Genomic DNA, 24,100 nt, shown 5'->3' with positions numbered 1-24,100 from the left:
TGTTGTATTGTTCGATACATATGCGTACCGAACCGAAAGCACTGTATCGAACGGTTCAATATCGATACGAATATCGTTGCACCCCTAATATATATATATACATACATATATACTAGGGGTGCAACGATACACAAAATTCACGGTTCGGTTCGATACTTTGGTGTCACGGTTCGATATTTTTTCGATACAAAAAAAATGTTCATGCCTTTTTAATTTGTCATTTATTAAAATTATAAATATATATTTTAACTCAAAAGTACAGTTTTTAAATTTAATGTTGCTGAAACAAAAGTAATTAAAAAAAATAAATATATCTCAGGGCTCTCAAAATTTCAAAATCCCTGGTAGCCCTTCGGGCAGGGACTCTTCAGTTTTTGGTAGCCCAAAATAAATGTAAGTAGCCCGACTAAAAAAAGAGAGTAATTTTTTGATTGATGTTTTGTTTCCTTTACAATATTATACATTAAAGTATAATATTGTAAAGGAAACAAAACATCAATCAAAAAATTGTTGAAACACAAATTACAACATTGTATAAAAAATTACAATCATCAACTCAAATACTTGGTTCTAATTGAACAGAAATTTCTATGAACTTGTAAGAACTGTGTAGGACATGAATCAGTCTGTGTCAGATCCTGAATTTGAAATTTCCACTGAAGTCACGGGTAAGAGACAAGTGGAACCAAGATCTAGGCCATTTGCTTTTTGAAGTTTGCAAAGACTGCTAAATTTTGCCAGTGGTAGTTCACTCTTTGCAACATAGTACGCTGTTCTAAACAGATTTTTCAGGTTTATTTTTAGTATGTTATTTGCAATTGGTGTTTGTTCTGGGAAAGATATTGCAGACTGAGCAATAATGCATTTCTTGCATTTCTCATGGGTTCTAATGGGGGCCTTTCTTAAAATGACTGGTCCCAGTAACAAAGGCGCTTGTCGACTCAGAAATCGAGAGAAAACCAACAACACACCCGGCAGAACATTATGTTATTTACACGGGTGCACATAAGTGGTCCGCATGTGCGCATTCGCTGTCAAAATAAAAGACGCGCACCAGATAAGAAGTTGCAACGCGCGTTTGCGTCCATATAAAAAGCACTGTTTTTGTCCGCTAGAGTGGGATTTTCACGGCACATTCCGCACCACATCTCTGTGCGTTCATCATTTGTCTGAAGCCAGCTCACCTCCTGCAACCACTTTTCCGAGAATACGTGCTTCTTTTGTGATTCGGACTCCTTCTGACATTTCTTTGGAGGTGGAGGAACACCAAAGTAATTGCTTAAAGGAGCTTGCTTCTTCGACATCTTTAAGAGTTCTAAACAAATGTCTGTCCTCCTCCAGAAAATCTTATGTATGCAAACACGCGTTGCAACTTCATATCTTGTGCGCGTTTTTGGTTTTTTTTGACAGCGAATGCGCACCTGCGGACCACTTATGTGCAGCCCCGGTTATATAGCTCGTCATATTGCAGCCACAGAAATTTTGTCCATGAAACCATAAAGCTGCACTTTCTTTTTGCCTTATAGTCTGATTTGTCATAACTTTTCCGTTTTGTGGTAAGCTTTTCTTTGGCTGTCACTTCTTCACCCTGACCTGTCTTATTTGGCTCAGCAGAACTAAAATATATATCCTGCTGCTTTTACACACGCACACACACACACACACACACACACACACACACACACACATAACAGTCAGCGATTCTTTGCGCGATCAACCTCTCATATGTTTAAGCTTGCTGCGGGAGATTTCACTTGTCATGTTTGCATAGTAAGCTAACGATTGATAAGACTATGTCAGAGGAATTGGTGCGCAAATTATCATCACTCACCAATCAGTACTGTTGCTCTCTATACACAATTCGCGCGATTGCAAAGTGAAAGCAAAAAACAAGCGCAAATTCAAACACGATTACAATATGTCACATATTGACAGTGGCTCACCGATGCCAATGACATAATTACCCAGCTACATTTCTGAAAGAATGCAAAAGCATTGACATATATTTTTCCTTCCTACAATAGCCCGACGGGCAGGGCAGAGATAGATTTTGGTAGCCAGACTGGAAAAATCGCTAGCCCCGGGACGTCGGGTTAGCGATTTTGCAAGCCCTGTATCTGATTGAGGAATCACTCATCTTTGGAAAGGAGAGTTTATTACAGAGAAATGGCTCTTTCCAAAATAAAAGCAATACTATACGCATCTTCTGGGCTATATTCTCAGCAGCATATTGTAGCGGGTCAGGGCTGTTCGGGGTTCTGTTTGTACCGTTATGTTTTGTTTATGTTGCCATAGTGACGGGTGACGCCCTCTCGCTGCGATGTGTCCTTCCGGGGCCAGAGGGCGCCCTGTGTGTTGTTGTTGTTGTTGCTGTGCGGTTGCCGCGCTGAGCAGTTAGCTAGCGGCAGTGTTCTTCTGTAGATGTCAATAAACGGCTGTGCTCCCTGGCTAGCTCACAGGAAGCAAGACCAAACGACACCTCCGTCTCCTCCTTGTCTGAGCTCGCCACAATATTAAACATATCAGCTAACGGCTGTCTAAATGACTCGGGTAAAGTTTGTAGCATGCATGCTTGTTGTTTTTGTATGCTTCCACTTGTCTTTGCACTAGGATGATGTCAGCATAAATGTGCAGTCATATTCGTTGTGTTCCCACTAGTGCTGTCAGCGTTAATCTCGTTGAAATGACGTTAACGCCACAACACGGCAAATCTCCGTTAACGAGCTACCCCTGATCGCCCGTGCGTGGGGCTAGACGGCCAACACGTTAACGAGCTAACTGCGCTAACACACTAGCTCCCACCCATGTAATTGAGCATTGCATGGCACATCCAACATACTGTTTTACTTTAGTCCATGACTCGCTTACCTTCAGGGTCATACGTCACATGAAAACCAAAATAATTCCAAACGCCAGATCTGAATGAGGGTGGGGGAGGTTCAATTTGCCATGTTGCAAGGAGAGCTTAACTTCTGTCTCGCTAGCTTGCCCTGCGCTCTTCCTTCTGACTATGCTGTCTGTGTTGAACGCTCAGTAGATCTGCGCTCGACAGTGCAGCCTAGGCGGAGTAGTCGAACGCAGATTCACTGAGCGCTCAACACAGACAGCATCGTCAGAAGGAAAGTTGATAAAATAAATTACAAATTTTGTATTGTTCAATACATATGCGTACCGAACCGAAAGCACTGTATCGAATGGTTCAATATCGATACGAGTATCGTTGCACCCCTAATATATATATACATATATACATTAAGTGTAGGGCTGCTCAATTAATCGAATTTTAATCACGATTCCGATCTGGGCTTTCAACGATCATTAAAAATGACTAAGCCGATTATTAGCCCCTCCCTCATTTATCCACGACACCTTAAAGGCCGGTCCGTGAAAATATTGTCGGGCATAAACCGGTCCGTGGCGCAAGACCGCTGATTAAGAGGACCCGGGGGAAGCTCGGAAAGCTAAGCAGAAGTTATTTGGAGAGGAGAGAGTGACTGCCGTTGGTTGAAAAGAGAGGTAAAAAAAAAAAAAAAAACTTCAGTGGTGTTGCACACTATTTTATATTATTTTTTTAAAGTCATTGTTAACCCTTTAAAGCTGGTCAGAGCAGCACGCTCCGTTTTGTGTAACTATTTTTAAATCCCTGTAGAACCTGAACCGTGTAAGCTAGTGTTACAATCCAATGTTGTCAGTGTTTTGTGTGACATAACGTAACATAAACGTAACATAAATGTCTTCGCTGGAGGGTCTGAGGTTTATGTTACGTTCTAGGTCTAGGCGTGTCCTGAACGCAACAAAACATTGGCCCACCACACTCCACCCAAAACAAGAACCCAAACAATAGTATCTTTTAAAATGCTAAGCAGCCATTTATTTGCTTCAGCAGTGAGCAGTGCCAAAAATAACAAACAAAACTCCCTAATGGTCCCTACGCTTTCCTACCCAAAATGAAAAACCAAACAAAAGACAATTCACTTACCTAACTTCCTAAACAAAAACAGGAGAAAACGTAATCAACAAAAATGGCTTCTCATGCCTACTAGGCTTCTGCAGTGAACAATATATACAAGGTGAACAAATTACTCAATTGCTACTTTACAAATCTATTTACAGCTATTTACAAAACTACGATACCAACACCACAATGATCACGACCCATGACAAACTGAAACACAGGGCTTAAATACATAGAGGGAGCAATCAGGGAATGGACAACAGGAGGGAAACACAGCTGGGGCAAATCAGAACTGACGAGACAAGGAAGCGGAAACTGAACACACTGAGATAAGACAGACCTTCAAAGTAAAACAGGAAACACATAACAGTCACGCCTAACACAAAACACTGGCAACATTGGATCGTAACACTAGCGCAATAATTTGTTTTGCATACGAAACAGGAGGAGTTGTACTTACATCTTATGCCATCAGCTTCTCCTCGGTCACGGTTTCCTTCCACATAAAGCTTTGCAAAAATTGCATAAAAAGCGCTTGCAGCAACAAAAACATAATATTCCAGAAACACGCTTTGCCGATCCGATCAGCTGTTCGTAACACTTCCCACAGTGAAACAGACGTCACCGCTAACTATCGCATGTCCGCCATTTCCTGGCCAAAACCGGAAGTGACGTCATTTTCGCGGAAATGTAGTTTTTTTACTTGTAGGCCTTAAAAGCCTATACTGGTCATGTTTGACTTTTCTAAATAGTTTCTGGGATGCTTAGAACTCGAATTGCACTGCTGGAAATAGTTTATTTTGATGCACCTGCTGTTTTCTTTACTAATTTGCATCATAGGATTGTTTTTTCGTTTTTCCTGCAGTATATAAAAATTGGTGTCTCTCCAAAATAAAACTATGAAGACACTCAAAATAAATTTCCTGTAGTTGTAAACTATTTTTTGCAACTTTTTTGTATTTAAAGTTTTGAGGGATAAACCTCTTAAATTTCTCCGTAGAAATATATGTAAAAAAACCAAAAACAATTTTCAATTTTTTTGTAGTTTATTGCACTTTTTTGCAATTAATGTAGTTACTATGGACTTAATGTATACATATTATTAAAATATGGGCTATAACAGTTGCATAGCAAATTGAAATGCTCCCACAAATGGCACTACAACATGTAAAAAAATAATATAAGCTCTGGCGGACATGGTTCTATAGTAGGTCTTAAAGGGTTAAATAAATATCGTCAAATAATCGAGATCTCAATTCCAGTGAAGATAATCGTGATTATCATTTTTGCCATAATCGAGCAGCCCTAATTAAGTGGTTTCTAATACTTACAGGTTGTTGGCAAAATATCTAACTTTAGGGCTTGTCTGTGGGCTGCGTGCTGTTTAGCCACTTGTATTGTTATCGAACACGAGTGTAAAGCTCCTGGCTGCATTTTGTGCTTATTTTCTGAATAGCTACTTATCAATAGTGCAGATCCATATTGCAGCTTGAGACTCAGAAGGTGTCCAATAAGCTTTACCAGTGAGACATGCTCCCTGCGAACCTTAATCAATAATCCCTGTTGGACATTAATTTTTCTGTTTCCTCTCCCATTACCGTCTCACTGTAATATAGTTAGCCCATGGAACTAACTATTGATTATTTTTATATTATTTATCTCCAACCAGTTAGACTGGATAGAGATGTGGAGACAAGTCAATGTTAATGTTTACCGCGTGTTCCCTCGCAGGCCTACGACGACGGATACGGTGGAGAGTATGATGATGAGAGTTATGAAGCCTATGAAGATAACTACAGCAATCAGTCAAAGAGGTAACGTTAACACACACACAGCAGGAAAGGCTTTTTCAACTTTTCTCAGTTACCATCCATCTGTTGTTACAATACAGAATGTTTAAGGTCCACTGTGACCAGCTGGGCCATCACAGGTGTACATTAGAGCAAGAAATCCCCAAACCAACAATGACTTGAGCCTAACAGCAAAGCTACAGTATGTGTGTATACTAAAGCCTGATGAAAGTGTGCCAGAGACGTCTGTTGTCTGTTAAAAACACATCAGTGAGCAACTTGAGCAACATGGGCACAGTAGTTAATCCCACATACACCATCATGCTGCTGTAAATATTTAGTGATGCACTAAATCCGCAGCTGAGTCCCCAACAAATGGAGTAAAATTTGTTCAAATTTGCCCAGCTTTTCTAGGAATAACTTAGCCCTTCTGTGGTTGAAGATATGTTTATGACCACTTTTTAAAGATCTGTCTCTTCATTAAGAACTAATAGATAAGGGCTGAGTGACACAGACAGTGGAGAGGACTACTGAGAGATTTTGTAAAAAAGTGTTTGGTCTTGTTGATAATAGAACTGCAGTCCTTTCCCCCCCCCAAAGAAATCACATTTATTCTTTATTTGACAAAAAAGAAAAGTCGTCTGCAGCTTATTATTTTTTTCTTTGACCCGTGTTTTCGCTTCATCTGCTTTCAGCATTTCAGACTATTATGAATATGGGCAGGGAACCAGTGATGAATCCTACAACAACTATGGTAAGTAGAGCTTATTTTATACCGACAAGAACAGAAATGAGTCACTGTCTTTTTCATGTATCCTCACTTTTCAGTACTGATACTCACTATAAATTGTTGAATCCAGCTAAAATGCAACACAACCCCATTATTAAAAATGAGAAAATGGGTTGATTATTTGATTAGTCGATTCATAAAAATGATTTGGCAGCTGGATGGCTGATTAAATGGTGAAGTCCTTTTTCACCTTGCACTGTGCTCTGCAGTTCCAGGTTCTCAGCTGTAAGAATGTGTTGATTTTCTTTGATCCTGATTTTCTTTAGTTTGTACATCGACCGTTTTTTGGCATCCAGGTCTGAAATCTCGAGTTTTTACAGCTTATAGAAGCCAAATATTTCTCCAATCATCATGGGTTAAGGTAATAAAATACACCATTTAATATGTAATGCTTCATGGTCATAGGTCAAAAATCAGGGTCATTCGGGAAATTAGGAAAAAGCTTTAGTTTCCCCTGGAACATCTCAAAAATTTATTTGGGGGACAATAATATATCTTTTTCTGAGCTCTTTAAAACATTATTTTTAAGTAAAGACATTTTATGAATACACAATGACACAAAAGAATTAATATTCTACACCAGGGTTTTAATAGTTTTGCAATTTTCATTAGTTTTTATTTTTATTTAGTTTTGACTTCAGATTTTCAATTTTATATCAGTTTTAATTAGTTTTTACCAATTGTTTGCTAGTTTAGTTTTTATTTTTTTGAAAATCCTTAGTTTCAGTTTAGTTTTGATTAGTTTCAGTTATAGTTTTAGTTGTGTTTGCAATAATTAAGTGTAACAAAATCCCAGTTTCATCATATCAGTCATTCTCTTCTGCTTATCCTTGGGTATGTTGCTATTCCAGCTACCATACCCTGCATCCTGGACAGGTCGCCTGTCTGTCGCAGGGCTAACACGCAGAGACAGACAACTCACATTCCCACCTATGGGTTCTTTAAATAAATAAATAAAGGCAGATGAACAACCATTGATACCAGGCAACTATAAAATGTATAACTTGGCCCCAATGAGACTATTAACTCTTGCAGCACCGGGTGTTCATAATTTTGGTTCAAGTGAATTGATAAACTTTTTGAAGGCAATTGACTCACACAGTTATGTAGATATCCCAGTCCTGTTGTCTCGGGATGCATCACGCTGCCTTGCCTGGGGTTAGCGTCTGTTTCTGGGGATGAGGGTTACCTTCTCAAGGTAAGCTAGGTTAGCCTTCTTGTGTGAGCTTTTCAAGTGCACTTTAAAGTTTGTGGGATTTTCTTCCCTTTAGAAATGTCCCTCATAATTTGTCTCTTTCCACTACAAGACACTTGCTTTATCCAAAACACAGTCATATTCAAAGTAATCCCAAATTGGACTCTGGCGCTTTCTCCCGACCAGAGATGGGCAGTAACGCGTTACTGTAATGCGATTACTTTTTTCAAGTAACGAGTAAAGTAAGGGATTACTATTGCAAAAACGGTTATTAGATTACCGTTACTTTCCCGTAGGAACGCTGCGTTACTGCGTTACTAAAACCTTGATTTCTTTTGCGAGAATGTCTCATGACAGTGACGTAAGTGAGTGCGATGTTCGTGACAACAGCTGTATGCAGATCAACAATGGATAATATATCGAGTGCGGGAGAGAGTATGAGCGTGCAGCATTTAAAGCGTGGAAGTACTGACCTTATTTTGAGTTTGATTCCATAAAAAGTGACAAAAACATTAGTGTCCGTTGTGCGTGGGAAGAAAACTTCTTTTTACAGCGAAAAAAACCCCTAAACTTCCAAGCAAGCACCGAGTGCGCTACAACGTGATGGGAAATTCACAGAGAAACTCGTGGATTCTTCCACTGACTGCTGCGGCACATCTGCACCAGGGTATACCTCTGCCTACCCCACTCCTGCTTTACAGGTGAAAATAGAGCAACAGGACCGCAACAGGACTCTTTGATTTTATTTATTTTCTGCTGTGTTTTACTTGCATCTATTTGAAAGAGTGAGTGTAAACACACACACACAAAAAAAAAAATTATGTGCTGGAATGTGCAGAAAATAGGTTTAAATATTAAACAAATTTCTTCCAGTCAGAGAATGTTGCATATAATAAATTTTTGCTTGATGCATAAAGTTAAAAGATTAAAACTAATAAAACAAGTTTTAAAAAGGGGCCTTTCCATTTGATTACATTTTGTATGATGGATTATGTAGAAAAAGTAGAATTGGGCTGAAAGATCTATCGCTTTATCACCTCTTCAGGTTGTAAAACGTGTTTTTAAAAAGTAACTAAGTAACTAAGTAATTAATTACTTTAAAAAAATAAGTAATCAGTAAAGTAACAGGATTACTTTTTGGGGGAAGTAATCAGTAATTAGTTACTGATTACTTTTTTCAAGTAACTTGACCAACACTGCTCCCGACTTTTCCTGACATGATTCTGCGCGTGGACGGAGCAACAACACAGACGACTCGACTAACGTACTTGCCACCTGCTGGCATAATTAGACAGCAAGAAATAAATCTGGAAACTAAACTTCATTTTCACCCTTGACTATTGTATGACACGCACACATCAATGAAAACTAAACACATTTTTGCTATAAATTCATTTAATTTTAGTTAGTTTTGTGAACACTCATTACAGTTTTAGTTAGTTTTCCTTTTTTTGTTTTTATTTTTATTTCCGTTAACGAAAATGTTTTTTCACTTCTAGTTTTCGTTATTTCGTTAGTTTTCGTTAACGATAATAACCTTGTTCTACACTACATTTCTATATTAGCAATGCTGACATCAGCACAAGTAATCTGTGAAAATAACTCTGTCATTATTCAGGATTTCAATATTACCAATACTGACATTAGCATAAAACATAAATGTTTTAGTATAGCCCTTGCCCTTTGGGGGGAGTTGTGCTGTCTGATTGCACTTGTTTAATAAGACATGATGCATATTTCTGTTAATTACACTCTCTTTTAGACTCAAATAGATGATAAACCAGAGTATGCTTCAGGGCTTGGCTAACTTTTCACTGAAAAGTTGCCACTATAAATGGATTCAGTGTTCATTGTTTTTCAGCCAGCTCTCATGTCTGTTATCAAAAAACTACGATGGCGACATCAGAATACAAAATCAGAATCAGAATCAGAATCAGAATACTTTATTGATCCCTGGGGGAAATTATTTAAAAACCACAGATAACCACAACCATAATCTACAGATGTGATCAGAAGGGCTGAATGACACAGACAGTGTTGGGCATTTGTTTCATGGTAATTTGGGCTCTTTGTGACTTCTTCAAACTTTTCTTTTTCCAGGGTGGAATGATTATACAGCATACATATTTAATGAGTTTAAAAAGAAAGAATTGGGTCCACAGGTTTGAATTTATTTTGGATTTTCTGTGATCCACACAGGATCAAAAGAGTACATACAGGCTTAAATGTATACCATATCCCCACTGATATTTGGCTAACTGTCCATTAATAAGTTATACCTCAAACAGACACTTTTGGTAGCCATCAGCACTATTTAGGCATAATTGTGGCTGGATAGTTTACCGCTCTTCTTAACAGAATTGATAATGGTCTTTTAAATTGGCTGGTGTCCTGGCATTGAGCCGGCTTTTAAGCACAGGCGAAGGTTGGAGCTTTGGGAAGTCCATTAAGTAAGCTTTATGTTGGCCTAATTTATCCATTTCAGAATCAATTTGTTCTGTTTTTGGGATCATTCGACTGTTTCCACAATTCAGCTGCCTGCCTAGTTGTTGATCAAAGATATTAATTTGTAGATAGAGAAGGTAGTTCCAATACTTCTTTGCATCCTCCTTCTCATGTACCAGTACCAGTGGCAGCAAAACAGCCAGACTATGATGCTACCACCAACATGCTTGAAAGTTCCTCCTGTCATTTTGACTAAATAACTCAATCTTTGTCTTGTCTAAAGACAAAACTTCTCCAGACAGCATTTGACTTTTCGATGTGCTCTCTCTTCCCATGGCAATGTCAAACTCACAATACAGTGATGCTGGTGTTTCAGCAGTTTGCAGTAGTTTGCAGTTTATGGAGGTTGGTAGATTTATTGATCCTGAACCTTTTCTTTTCATTTAAAGTTGGGTTGGTAAAGTAGTGACACACCCTAATTGTAAACACTTACACATCAAAATTACGTACAATTGTTTCAATTGATGATCTTGGCCCTGAGAGATTTTTCCAACTTGTGTAAATTGTAGAACCTTGAGCACCACTTATTAAAAGATTTAAGTAAGTGTATGTATATATTTGAGCCTGTAATTTTGACTCTGTGTGGATAAGAGAAAATCTACACAGTCAAAAATAAATTCAAACTTGTGAACACAAGTCTTTCTTTTGTAAAGTTATTAAAGATCTATGCTGTTCAATTATTACACCTCGGATAAAGAGAAGTTCAAAGAATTCAGTAAAATCCCAAAATTACCATGACATTCATGCCCATGATGAGTGTATACAAGCTGCTGACCACTACTGTAGTATTTTGCTATCGATATAAAGTGAACACTTTTGTATTTTTCACTGTTGTTCACATAAAAACAAATATATTTTGGTTCTTCTGATTTTTTTTGTTTGTTTTTTTATTGTTTAAATAATTGAAGCATTACGTAAAAATGAAGATATTGGTTAGATGCAGCCCTAAAGACTCTTTAGAAGAGTTTAATATTGTGGCGACCCACTAGAGGGCACCACTCACACCCAAGCTGGGAGGAAGGGTTCTGCTGCTGTGTTATATCCCCACAGTCGGACCCCGGTATTCGCCCGCGCATGTCGCCTCAACCCCATGAAACTGTCCGTCGCTCGGGAGGAGTTCGCGGCTATGGAGCGCCTGGGCATTGTGCAACGCTTGAACACGCCTGGGCCTCTCCACTTCACATCGTGCCCAAGCCAGATGGGCGGTGGCAACCTTGTGGGGATTTAAAATACGGGGATTTAAATAACCTTACAGAGAACAACCGTTACCCGATTCCCCACATCCAGGATTTTCCGCCCATCTTGCCGGGACCTCGATTTTTTTCCAAAATCGATTTGGTGCAGGGATATCACCAAGTGCCAGTGCGCGCTGAGGATGTTCTGAAACCACTGTCATCACCCCTCTTTGGGTTTGTTCGAGTTTTTGCGCATGCCGTTTGGGTTGAAAGGTGCCGCCCAGACCTTTCAGCGACTTATGGACTCTGTTTTGCGTGGGCTACCTTTCGTTTCCGTCTGTCTGGATGACATATTGGTGGCCAGCACGAATCCTGATCATGAACCCTTCGAAGTGCCAGTTTGGTTTACCGGTCCTGGATTTCCTGGGCACCGCATCTCCGATGGTAGCGTGGTCCCGTTGCCAGACAAGGTGCAAGCCGTCGCAGCTTTTCCGCGTCCCGCCTCGGTTAAAACATTGAAGGAGTACCCGCTGACTGGTCCCCTGACTGCCTCCGTGTGTTTTCCGCGGCGAAGTCGGCGAAGTCCGGCATCTGGCAGCCCCTCACCTTTTTCAGTCGTTTACTACAGACATTCAGCACGTGGCTAGTAAGCGTTTGGTCCCCCCGCTGGACATTACCTCGGACAGAGGCCCTCGGTTTGTGTCGGAACTTTGGTCTGCGATGGAAGGTCCACCGCACCACGGCATACCACCCGCAGGCTAACGGGATGTGCGAGCGGTTTCACTAGTCACTCAAGGCCGCGCTCCGTGCTTCTTTAACGAGTGGTAACTGGGTCGACCGTCTGAGGCCCCTTTTCTGTCACTGGCCCGGTGCACCACTGCATGCCAGATGTTTTTGTTCAGCAGTCGTTGGAATCTTCTCTCTTTCATTTTGGTTATGGCGTGACGCCCATCAACCCCCCTTGCGTCCGCTTTACGACAGCCCGTTTCGGGTTATTGCATCAGGTCCCAAGCATTTTGTTTTGGATTTGGGGGACGGTAGGAGGTAGTTTCAGTGAACCGCCTTAAGCCTGCACACGTTCTGCAGAATGCTCCTGTGGTGCTGGCCCATGCCCCCTGCCGCGACCGCCCACCTGCTGCCGGGACGTTGGACTCTGACCCTCCCTCTGAGATCGCTCCGTGCCCGCCGGTTGCTCGTCCGGCCAGCAGAGGGTTCGGCATGTCTTTCCTGGCCTGGTGGACCCACAGCCAGTTCTCGACTCCCCGTTTCAGCCGTTCTGGACGTTTGATTAAGCCCCGGGTCCTGGATTGTTTGGGTGTTCAGGGGGGACATGTGAGGCGACCCATTAGAGGGCTCCACTCACACCCAAGCTGGGAGGAAGGGTCTGCTGTGTTGGGCGCAATATGCTCAGTTTATGTTTGGAGGTGAATCAAGTTGGAGTGTAAAACTAGAGCTCCTGTGTCGTGGCACATGCCTCCATAGTGTCATATTTTTATAGATATCTAGCACCAGTGATCTTTTGGTCAGCCTATCCATCATTCTGTATTTTGAGAAGTTTTCACTAAAGACAGTTCCCACTAAAGTATTAGCATTACTAAAGGTAATACCCTACATTCATGGGCAAATAGTAGAATAGAAAGAAAACATTCTCAAAAATCCTTTGATTTGATTTAAAGTAAACTCCTGACAAGAAAAATATGTTGTGTTGACCACACTTTCCTGGCTGACACTGCTGCACTGCTATACAAAAAAAAATTCACAGCCGAGAAAGAAAAAGAAAACTGTGGTTTTCGGCCCACTTGCAATCATCTTCACCCAGGGAGCCACTTCTGTGTGCATCAAATTCCTCCTACCTTCCTGGCTCCTCGCTGCATTTGGCCAGAGGAGTAAATGTGCCAGTGGAAGCTCATGGGGCTAACAGTGCCTATTGCAGAGGTGGACTGTTTTGCCTTTTGGGCATGTGCCTTTAAAGGCTTATTCCAGAAAGCTGTTACTATCGGCTGACTAACCTTTGCTGTGCCCAAAAACAAACTCGCAAAAAAAGAAGAAAAAACGCCAGTTTGCAATTTCCAAATCAGCACCTGCTCCAAATTTTATAAAGGAGTCTCTGATTCAACTAAAAACATAAGAAACATCTAAAACTGCTATTAAATAAAATTGCATAAATCACCAGAAGTCGAGTTACAACCTTGTCACATGACAACGGCGATAAGCCGGATGCCACAGCAGGTCTGCGGGGCTCATTCATTTTCAGCACAATGAGTTGTGCACTGGGGTGTTGAGGTCAGACCAAACCTAAACCAACGGGGCAATGATTTGATTTTCTGCTTCATAAACACTTTCTTATTTGGGAGCGGTGCGTTGTGCCTCGCAGCAGAGGTGGGCATCTTTATGTAATTTGGCTCTAAGGAAGGAGCTGCTGACAGTCGAATCTCAGTGTTGGTCCGTCAGAGGGCAAAGAGCTCATGAAATTAATTTTGTGTGAAGAGAAGCCCCCATAGTACCTGGGATATAATTTGCTTGCTTAAATTTTCTTGTCTTTGGTAAAATAGATTTAGGAGAGGCTAGAGAAGAGAGACAGTTTGCCTTTGTGACATGACGTTTCCGTTGTGAATGCAGCAGCTTTCTGCAATGCGTTTTTAACTCTTTTTTTCACCGTTTGTTTGCTTTAATCTGCAGAGGAGGAGTGGGGAACTACCCGAGCCAGTCTCAAAGCCCCTGTTTTACGGCTGACGCGAGGAGGCTACAGAAAACATCCTTATGGCAGATACTAAAGGTGGTCCAGACCTCCAATTCTCAGCTATTTATATCTATTTTTTAAATCCATTATAAATGTTGTAACAGTTATTTTATTTTTGGCCCATCTTCTTCAGAAAGTAAAAAGAAAATCCCCACCCCCACCCCCATAAAGCGCATAAAGCAACAATTATTGCAGTATACTGATGTTTGAGCCTTTTTTTTAACAAAAGAGACACTTAACAGTTCTCATCCATATGCAGGAAGGTTGTTCTTGGCTGTTTAAATGCCCTTCATTCCAGCTCCCTCTGCCCTAAAACATTAATCTGCAGATTTATTCTTGTGGGATTTGCGTGACTAGTTGGTTTCCATTTAGTGTCTTTAATGTAGTGATTACTAAGGTTTAATAGCCAACCCCTGTTCACTGTGTTAAAGCAGGCAATCATAGAGACATAATTTGACTTAGAGAGCCTATCAAAACTCTGCTGCGTCTCTCTACTTGCTTTAATTGCTAAGGAGACTTCGGTGCCCCACATAATAGAGGCATTTTCGTGGTGTTGCGAAACATCCAGTGATGCCATGTCCGTTTTTATCCACCGTGACACGCTACTAGATGTGGAAAACAAGCAAAACTTTTTCTCATTTTAGTTGTGCCTGTTCTTCAAATACGAGTTTGTCTAGGGGGAAATTAGTTTTGCCCTCTTATGCGAGTATTTTTTTTTAAGTTATTCAAACCCTATTGGCACTTTTTTCCTAATTTGGAAAACGGCCCACAAAATCCAGCTTAGCTCTTTGTCAGTGACTTTACAGGCACGATGAGTCTTTAACCAGCCACAGCTACGGAGAAAATGTGTTCACTTTAAATTTGAAAAAGTTTTTTTTTAAAAAACTTCAACCTTTCTCCAGAGTTCACTGATTGGTGGCTGCTGTCTGGTTTAAATTACTTCATGGAGAAATTCAAACTGATTTCTTCAAGGCAATTTTTTTTCCACTTTTTTGATGATTTGGTTTAGTAAAAATAAAAACTGTTGCTTTTCTCTCACTTTATCTGAACAGAACTAATCTGCAACTTTGATTTGATTTGCAAAAACTATAACTAACCAACGGCAAGTCTAAACACTCCCCACAACACAAATAACATTAAATGCAACAAATGGAAACCTATCCTGAAGAAGAGTTGAAGACCTGAGTGCAGAGTGTCTAAATGACCTAAAATTTTCTTCTAAAAAAATGTTTAATGTTGAAATATCAGGCAAAATTACCCTAGGCCATGTTGTGACTTTAAATGATACAAAATGATGTGAGATCATGATCGTGCAAAACACAGTTTTGGTTGAAAGCAATGTACAGTGTGTAATTTCTAATGCGTGCTTTGTTCTGTGTGTAATCTGTATTTGTACATAAGGCATTTAATAAAAACAGCATAAACCTCCAACACAGTGTGTAAGACTTTCTAAATAGCAGCCTGTGAAGCATTAAATTGCTATTGTTCTGCAGTTTGTTAACGCGATACGTGACGCAATTCAAGCTTCTTGTTTCTAAAACCTAACATCTGCTTGCAGGTAACGGCTAACTCGTTTCATAAAGAAAACCCACCAACCTGTCCCAAATGAATCATTTGTAAAACACCGTATGTTATCCTTGAATATCTGATCACTTTCTTAAGAAACTAATAAATTTCTGTTCTTAATTCATTCTCTGAAGTTTTACATCATTAAACAGACACTGATTGACTCTGATATGGCGTTTAAAAGAGGTAAGAAGTCCTCATATATTATCATAATAATGCCTTAAAAATTCTCAGCATTTGGAGCTTAAAGAAAAGCATGTGGGCAATACGGGATCTAGATGCTGGTATTTACCTTCTGATTGAATGTCATTGCTGAGGGGGGAAAACAACGGCCTCAGCAACTCATCAATGTCTCTGCTAACGCCTTTCTGCATTTCTGTCATTTAACCTGAGAAACCTGCTCTGTAACTTTCCGTTCTTTAAATATCGAAGCTGAGATCTATTTAGCAATTTGAATTCTCTTTTGTGATTAGTACACCTGAAGCCTGACTCTCATTAAGAGTGTAGATCACGGGACTCAAAGGAAGACTAAACACTAAGCAGGTAACCCTAATGATAATCCTAATCTAACCTCCACTTAAAAAAAAGTAAACCTGCCCGTTTTAACCCCAAATAAATGCATTGTTGAATTAAAATCCCTTCCCATCTCTAACTAGATCCACAAGGAATTCAGCTGTTATAAAAGAGAGAATAAATTTTAATAAAAAGACACTAAAATATTGTTCGGCAAACTAAACACCACATCGGTGGTATAAAAGTAATTCTAATAAAATGTCACTTTTATAATACCTTGAATTGGTTTACTTTTTTCACAGTGATGGAATGTAACAAGGCTTGTGTGTAATATTGCATGCATGCATTCTATACTTGTGGACTAGCGATGATGCATAGGACCGATCATTCTTTATAACGCTGATTTGTTCTTCTCCGTAGATAAGGAAACACACCGCGGTGTGTTTTGGTCAAAGAGGAGAGGAATGTAATAGGTGAGTGGAGACACTGTCACGACCTCAGTTGCAGAAAATATCAGTGATTCACACTTTTAACATGTAAATGGGCATAATTGGGAGAGGATTAGAAAGTTTCTTCACTGGATTCCTTTCGCACATTCAGCAAAAACTCTAAATGCTAACTTGAAATCATAGGTGACACATTAAAACCACCTGAAAACTCATATATGTTGATGTCTGAATGTTCATTTTAACGTTAGCTCACTATCCACAGTATTATAAACCACATTATGTTTGTTTATATTTCTATGATTAAGAGCAATATTTTCTTGCGGCTGGCTGTGTCACACTTGAGGGATTGAAATATAATTCCATCTCGTGGAATATTCTGATAGATTCTCTATTAATGCTCGTTTACATTAGCTGTAAGTGTGAGAGCTTTCACAGGTCTGACAGCTCATTAAGAACACAATAAAGCACAGACATGCAATTAAAATAATGGAAACAAAAGATGTATAGGAAGCAGAATCTAACTAAAACTGCAATATAATTAGAAATAATTAATCATCTGATTAGAAGAATGGTAGAGTACTGACTGTATGAGATTGGCTCAGAGTGAAGTATTTGCGCTGCGCAAGGCGAGATGTTAAGGTCAATTGTATGTGCAGAAATGAGGGGGGAGGTTTTGGAGTTGCAGAAAGCAACGTGTGTGTTATTGCCAAGATTATATGCTGTCAGTCTTGCGTGCTTTTGTCTCAGCTGGACCGTTATTGCACATTTCCTTTCTGCTGTTCAGTAATGCTCTTATTGTATCTCTGTGTGCATTTTTCACTTCAGTTTTTGTTTTATTACTCTGCAAATACAGTTTCCGCTTAATCCCTATGGTCAGATACCTGCTGACTTATTCATAACTCGTCCACTTCTATTGACTTTTTTTCAATAGAAGGGTGCGTTTTGTAACACCCGTGCATGTCATGCATAACAAGATTTACTAATTATTAACATTGCTTTATCTAAGACCTTCATCGCAACAGTTGCACATACCGTTATGAATGTCATTCATTCATCCATCCGTCCAAGGGCAAAAGTCCCCACTGGGAAAAAATACTGCTTTTAATCAAGGACAAAAACTGTTTCTATTAGTCTCTAATTCTTTTTACTATTATTATTATTATTATTATTATTATTATTATTATACCCAACCAGTTTATTACGTACACCTTTTCAACTGCTCATTAACACAAATATCTAATCACAGCCAAATGGCAGATACCCAGTGCATTTAGGTGTTTAAGCACGGTCAAGAACCTGCTGAACACAAGCATGTTGAGGGTTTAAATGGTCCGGTAAATAGAAAATATCCAATGAGCAGCACATCTCTGGGCGAAAATCTGCAGAGCCGATAGAAAGACTAGACTAACTTAAATAACCAAGTAACCGAATAACCAAGGTTTGCAGAAGAGCATCTCTTATTTTACATGTCAAACTTCAAAGCAGATGTGCTACAACAGCAGAAGACCACACTGGGTTCCTCGCCTGTCAGCAAAAAACAGGAAATGAGGCTACAGTTCACTCAAAACTGGACAGTAAACAATGGTGAGACAAGTCTCGATTTGTGCTGTAACTTCCAGATGGTAGGGTCAGAATTTGGTGTAAACATGAATGGATCCGGTTACCTTGTATCATAGGTAATGGTATGGAGAATAGTTTCTTGGCACTCTTTGGGGACTTTAGTGCCAATTGGGCATTATTTAAACACCACAGCCTACCGGAGTATTGTTGCTGATCCCTTTATGACCACAGTGTACCCATCATCTATGTGTCATGTCACAGAGCTCAAACTGGTTTCTTGAACAAGTCAATCAGTTCATTGTACCCACAATGCCCCCACATTTACTACATGTCAAAACAATAGAGCACCTTTGGGATGAGGTGGAATATGAGATTCACATTGTGGATGTGCATCTTTCCATTATGGACATATATATAACCTATAGACGGGGGTAAGAACTGCTTTTGAGCAAGCCTCTTCAAGAAGCCATTCAAACATACCTCACACTATCACACTGACATTGTCCTACATTTCTGACAAAAGTCATGTACTGTAAAATTAAGACACAATCATAATTGTTGCATTGTCATTGTTTACTCTTCTCCAGAGCAGAAGAAATTGAAAACGGCTCCTACTGACCTGAAGATTACACTTTGCCATCAAGCAAGTTCAGGTCCTTCACTGGCCGGGAAGTATCTAGGTAGGTACGCAGTGTCGTCCTCCATAAATCACCTGACAAAACAGCTATATAATGCCTCCCTAAGCAATAAAGGTGAAAATGTTTACTTGGGGAACATATATAAAGAATGTTTGTGTCAACATAATGCAATATTCACAAGATGTCGTCAATTTGTACGTCACCAGTAGCATTGTCACACAGGTATTTTCCAAGGTTATTTTCACAGTGTAATATTGTAGGCTAGCAGTGAGCCGCAGCACTGTGCGTCTTATTAAATGAACCCACAGAAAACAGCATTTTCATTGAAAACATTTCAGCGATACTGCAGTTAATTAAAAGGATTACATGTGATTGTTCAGTTTTTCTTTGAACAAGTGCAGGGGTTACATGACTGCTATGAATAAATTATAGATTAAATAGCTGAAGTTTGATTTTTATACTTGCAGTATGAATCGAAAATAGTTTCAGTAGTACTTTTCCTCTTAAAACTAGCTCTCCTGTTTATCTGCACCTATGAGTTGGAAGTAATCATTGCTGCTGGAAACTCTGTGCATCTCAGTGATGTTCATGCCCCCTTTGCCAGAAGCGCTCTCGGATCCATTTTCATAACAAGCCTGCCGCCAGCTCAAGACCAGCCAAGAGATGAAATCCCAAAGCCTGCTATGGATGTTGATGTATTTCTTAAAATGAATGCCGCTAATAAAACTGCTCCCACACTGAGATTACAAAAGGGATCTTTTTAAATGAGTCATTATTCATTGTGACTTTTTTTTTCTTTGCACAAAGAATTAAACTCATGAAGACTTTGCAGTTGTCTTTGCATCTCCTCAGATGCCATTAGTCCACGCACGTATCCATGGTGATTCTTGTACATTGCGCAGACCTTTGCTGCAGCCTCAGGCACTATAAAAACCAGCAGCTGGTTTTTTCTCTCTTTTTTTTTTAATAGCAAAAATGTTTATGCAGCCTCAATACTCCTAATAGAATACACAAAAGCCGAATCAGTAAAGATTCTCTTGGATTTTCATCTTTGCTGATGAAAAAGTAAAGATCATTTCTTTCCTCTGTTTGTTGTACACAGAAATAAGTTTGGACTTGGAGAGAAGGGATGATGCAACATGATGGAAAGAGATTACAGATCACAAATAGGTAAGGAGATACTGGTAACTATGATCATTTACTTTGCTCTTTTTTTAACCTTTTCGTTCATATTTATTCATCAAGAGGTGATCTGATTTATATTTAAAAGGAAATTCTCACACTCTGGTAAATCTTTCTCCAGTTTTGCAGGTATAGCAGGAAACTTTTATTAACACAAACTTTTATGGCTAACCTGCTTTAACTGTGTTAAAGCAGGTTAGCCATAATTTCTGTGAGGAATCATCAAGTGATTGTTTTGATATTACTTCTTCATTATAGTTCCCGTTGGCCTGTGTAGTTGTTTATAACAGATGAGGTAGCGCTGTTAAAATCTGGCATCAGTACAATGGCCAAAACACTCTAAAAGTAAAACACTCACTGCAATGAAGCTTTTTTAACACAAGTTAGCTGAAAGCAGGTCTGTGAGAAAATGGAGTTATAAAGCACTTTTTTTAGCCTAAGCACAAAAAGAAGAATTTTGTCCAGCCAAGAAATGATATTGATACATAAAACCTACTAAATACTATAAAACCATTATGGATTTGTATGTTTTTTGTGCAGATTAAGCAAATTAACTGATGAACTGCAGACAAAACCAGACTGGCTGTTCTGTCCTGTGTCCCATCTTTATTGTTTGAATTGTATGATATTGTATTTATTTCTTATACAGACCTAAATAAATAGATATAGTAGACAGAATACAGCTAGAAGGTAAGTTTGTTTTCTATCATTCCCAAGCGGTGTACAAAGTCACACTCTGGAAGTGTCATCACTGACTTGGTAATCAGACAGGAAAATAAGTATAAATATAAATGATAGAAAATAGTCCTTGCACAGCTTGAAGTTATATCAACACATTCTGCAGTCGTGTAATGATACCATCTGCTTATGGGTTCAGACTGGCTGTGAGAGAGACGGAGACATTCACAGACATGCAACATGCTGCAGGCTAGTCGCTAATTCTGTAAAGCAGCTGTGCAAGCAAACGATGGCTTCACACTCTTTATTGACAGCTCTCGTGCTCACTTTCTTATTTTCTCAAGTAATTGCACCTATTTGTTTTTAACAAGACAATAAAAAGCTCCTTTGAAAAGGTCTAGGTGGAGAGAGAAGAGGTCTACCTCTTTCCATATCCATCTCAAGGACGAGCTGATTGTCTCCGGCTAAAAGCTGCGTCTCTATACAAACATCACCCAGGATGTCAGACGCGTGTTGACAGATTATAACTGGGGGATTCATAAAGAGACAGCCAGTGATGGAGGCGAATTACCGCACTGCATTTGATGCACATCCAGCCAAAATGTCAGACTCGGGGCTCAAAGGCTCTCCGCATAAACAAACAAACAGCTACACACCAAGGACACAAGTGTCATCTGTCATACAATCAGAATCCATTCACACGACACGACTACATGTTTGTCACATGAATAGCTCCATTCATTGATGTATAGAAAGAAAAGAATCATTTGACATTTTGGGAAACATTCATTCATATTTCAGAGTCTGATAAAGAGGGTCCATGCCACACAGGCAGAAAATGGTTAACTTAGTCTATTTCTTCATTAATTCTGCAAGCTATCTATATCTCTATCTATGTAACTCAATCTACTAGTGAGCTTCAGAAGACCTTCCTCCCTGATTTTCAGGTTGATTTCACTAGGATTGACTGGGAAAATCCAGTTTTATTCTAGGCTTTATAATTAGAGTAGCAGCACAACCATAGTGTCAATCTTCTCATCCAATTCTTGCCTAAGAAAGTAGAATATTACAAAAAAGCAACCTGTAAAATGCTTTTCAACTATTTACTTTTATCAGTTTTTTTTTTTTCCAGCAGTACACAAGTCCATTTACCTCTGCTCTATTTGTGTTACAGGTTGCTGTGCACTAAGAAGACAGCAGGTCACACTCCTGGTGGACAATATTTTTTTTAATGTTTTTATGTGTGCTACGCCCTTAGACTACATGTGTATTATATATACAGACTTTTATTTATTTATTTAGTTTTGACCTGTAAAAATCTCCCAAGGTTAGAAAACTAGGATTCCTGTTTTGGAGCTGAAAAGTATTTCATTTATTTTTGATATTTGAAATGCACTTTTGGCGTAATGTCACTTCTGTTCAGTATTCTTTTATTTTGCTGTGGCCTAAAGTGAAAATATATATATATATTTTTTTTTAAAAGTCTCAACACGACTGCACCTTATTTTATTTAAAGGTGCTGTCATTTGGTGGCTGTTGTCATTACCAACCTGAGTGCACCCTGTGTCTGTTCCCAGCTCTCTAATAAATGCTTCAGTTAGGGCTGCCAACACAGACATGTTAGTTCATTATATAAGTCGAGCCCACTGCTGGCATTCTGGCCAAGTGTCAAAGCTACTTTACGGGCCCGACCCGTCACTGCCTCCACAATACACTCCAGCAGCCAGTCACAGCTCACCTCTTGTCATTTTCAAAGTGGTAGTCATAATGAACGGTGCTGTCTCCAGCTCTACATATGGTTCACGGTGATTAACGCTTGAGATTGATAGAAGCAATACAAGCTCCTACAATTCAAATAAATGTTCACGACTGTCTTCTTTCTGGATTTGTGTGTTCGTATTTGATTTACAAAACAATCGATTGCCTCATAAACCAGTCGCACCAAACCTTCTCGCGATGTGTTCAAGTCAAACAGCTCGCAGGTTTAAGCACTCAAATTTGATGCGGTGTTCGTCTTTGTGTTATCTTTTCGGGTGGAAAGGGGTGTTGTGAATCCGCTCAGATGAACAGCAGACTTGTTTCGTCAAAAATCCACCACCACCCCCCTCATTCTGACATTTGTTTAATTCATTCGCTCGATGACATAGACTCCACAGAGTCAGTCAGACAGCATGGCATTTATCTTCCTGAAAAAAATCACTTGATCTAATATCGGAAACACAAAGACACCAAAGTGGGTCAGGATCTAGGCGAGTACCCAGAAATGTTCAATGATGCAAAACAGAGCATGGTGATAATTCTCACACGCACAGCATTTCCTCTATCCAAGAACGGCTACCTGAGCAAACTCCCTTTTGTTTAGACAGCTGGTTTGATGAGCCAGAATAGAAAACGAGGGCTTATAATCACCAGAGTCTAAAAGAGCCTCCTCACCAGTGTAGTGCTTGTGATGAAATGGTGTGCAGATTAGAGCCCTGGATGTGTTTTGATCATTTTCATGTTGTTTCTCTGGCCTTGCGACAGCAGGCTGGGATCCAGGTGACAGTAGGTGTGTGCTACTGTAAGACGACTACCATAGCTGATCTTAGCTTCCTTCTAGCACCAAAGCCCGCCCCCTTAACTCATTAGAGCTGCAGTAATTTTAGAAAGATGATGAGCTTTGACATATTATGTTGCACTATGCACATGGATCAACTAAGGAGGAAGTGAAACTGAACTGCTCTTCCACACCTTCATAAATACAGTATAGTGCCGGCTGAATTCACCGCAGTGTATATTAAATAATAAAGGCTTCCATTATAAAAGGAATAAAGCAACACAAGAAGTGCCTCTAAAAAAATTTTGGATCCCATCGGAATTTGCTCGAGTCTCTTTCTATTAAAAATAAAACCAGTTCTCACTGAATAATGTCTTAAAGCAAACACTGATGTCTGCATCTGTTCCCAGTGAGTGTTTTTAATGCATAATGTAGACAGCTGTAAGCTTCTGCATACATCTCCTGTTTAAGATCACAAATATTTATGTAAAAATATCTAATATTTCCTTGGCAACTGAGCTGCTGCAGACCACAAACACATATAGTGGATAAACGGGATAAATTGTGCCTGAATATGGCGCGTGGTCTAATGATGGCAGGTGATTCATATCTCGTGTCTTTTACTAGAAACAGATATGCTTTGTGTTTAACATCCAGTCTGAATTAGTGCAGTTTTACTAATACAGATGGATATTTCCTGTCATCCTGTATTAAAAAGTCAGTGCTTTGATTCTGCCCTGCGAGCTTGTGTAAATATGTGATATTTCGCCTTTTCACTTATCTGAAAGGGAGCTTCAGGTTAACCCTCAGCTGTTGCTTATTATCCCG

General features: G+C 39.6%; 1 long non-coding RNA gene across 2 annotated transcripts; it reads left to right on the top strand.

The window, feature by feature from the left end:
• The first annotated feature begins 5,690 nt into the window (after nt 1-5,690).
• On the top strand, nt 5,691-16,702 carry LOC146561561 (uncharacterized). Of its 2 annotated transcripts, XR_014894755.1 has the most exons (4): nt 5,691-5,769; nt 6,441-6,499; nt 14,090-14,186; nt 16,650-16,702. It is a non-coding gene; the product is annotated as an uncharacterized LOC146561561 (long non-coding RNA). The 2 variants fall into 2 exon arrangements; XR_014894754.1 differs by lacking the exon at nt 16,650-16,702 and having other exon boundaries at nt 14,090-14,296.
• Nucleotides 16,703-24,100: the final 7,398 nt, after the last annotated feature.

The sequence above is a fragment of the Mchenga conophoros genome, linkage group LG13, assembly GCF_057382185.1.
Source record: "Mchenga conophoros isolate Kocher_MC1m ecotype Shallow Benthic linkage group LG13, M_conophoros_male_GT1.1, whole genome shotgun sequence".
NCBI classification, from domain to species: Eukaryota; Metazoa; Chordata; class Actinopteri; order Cichliformes; family Cichlidae; genus Mchenga; species Mchenga conophoros.
The sequence above is the reverse complement of the archived record's forward strand: the minus strand, read 5'-3'. Positions and strand labels throughout refer to the sequence as shown.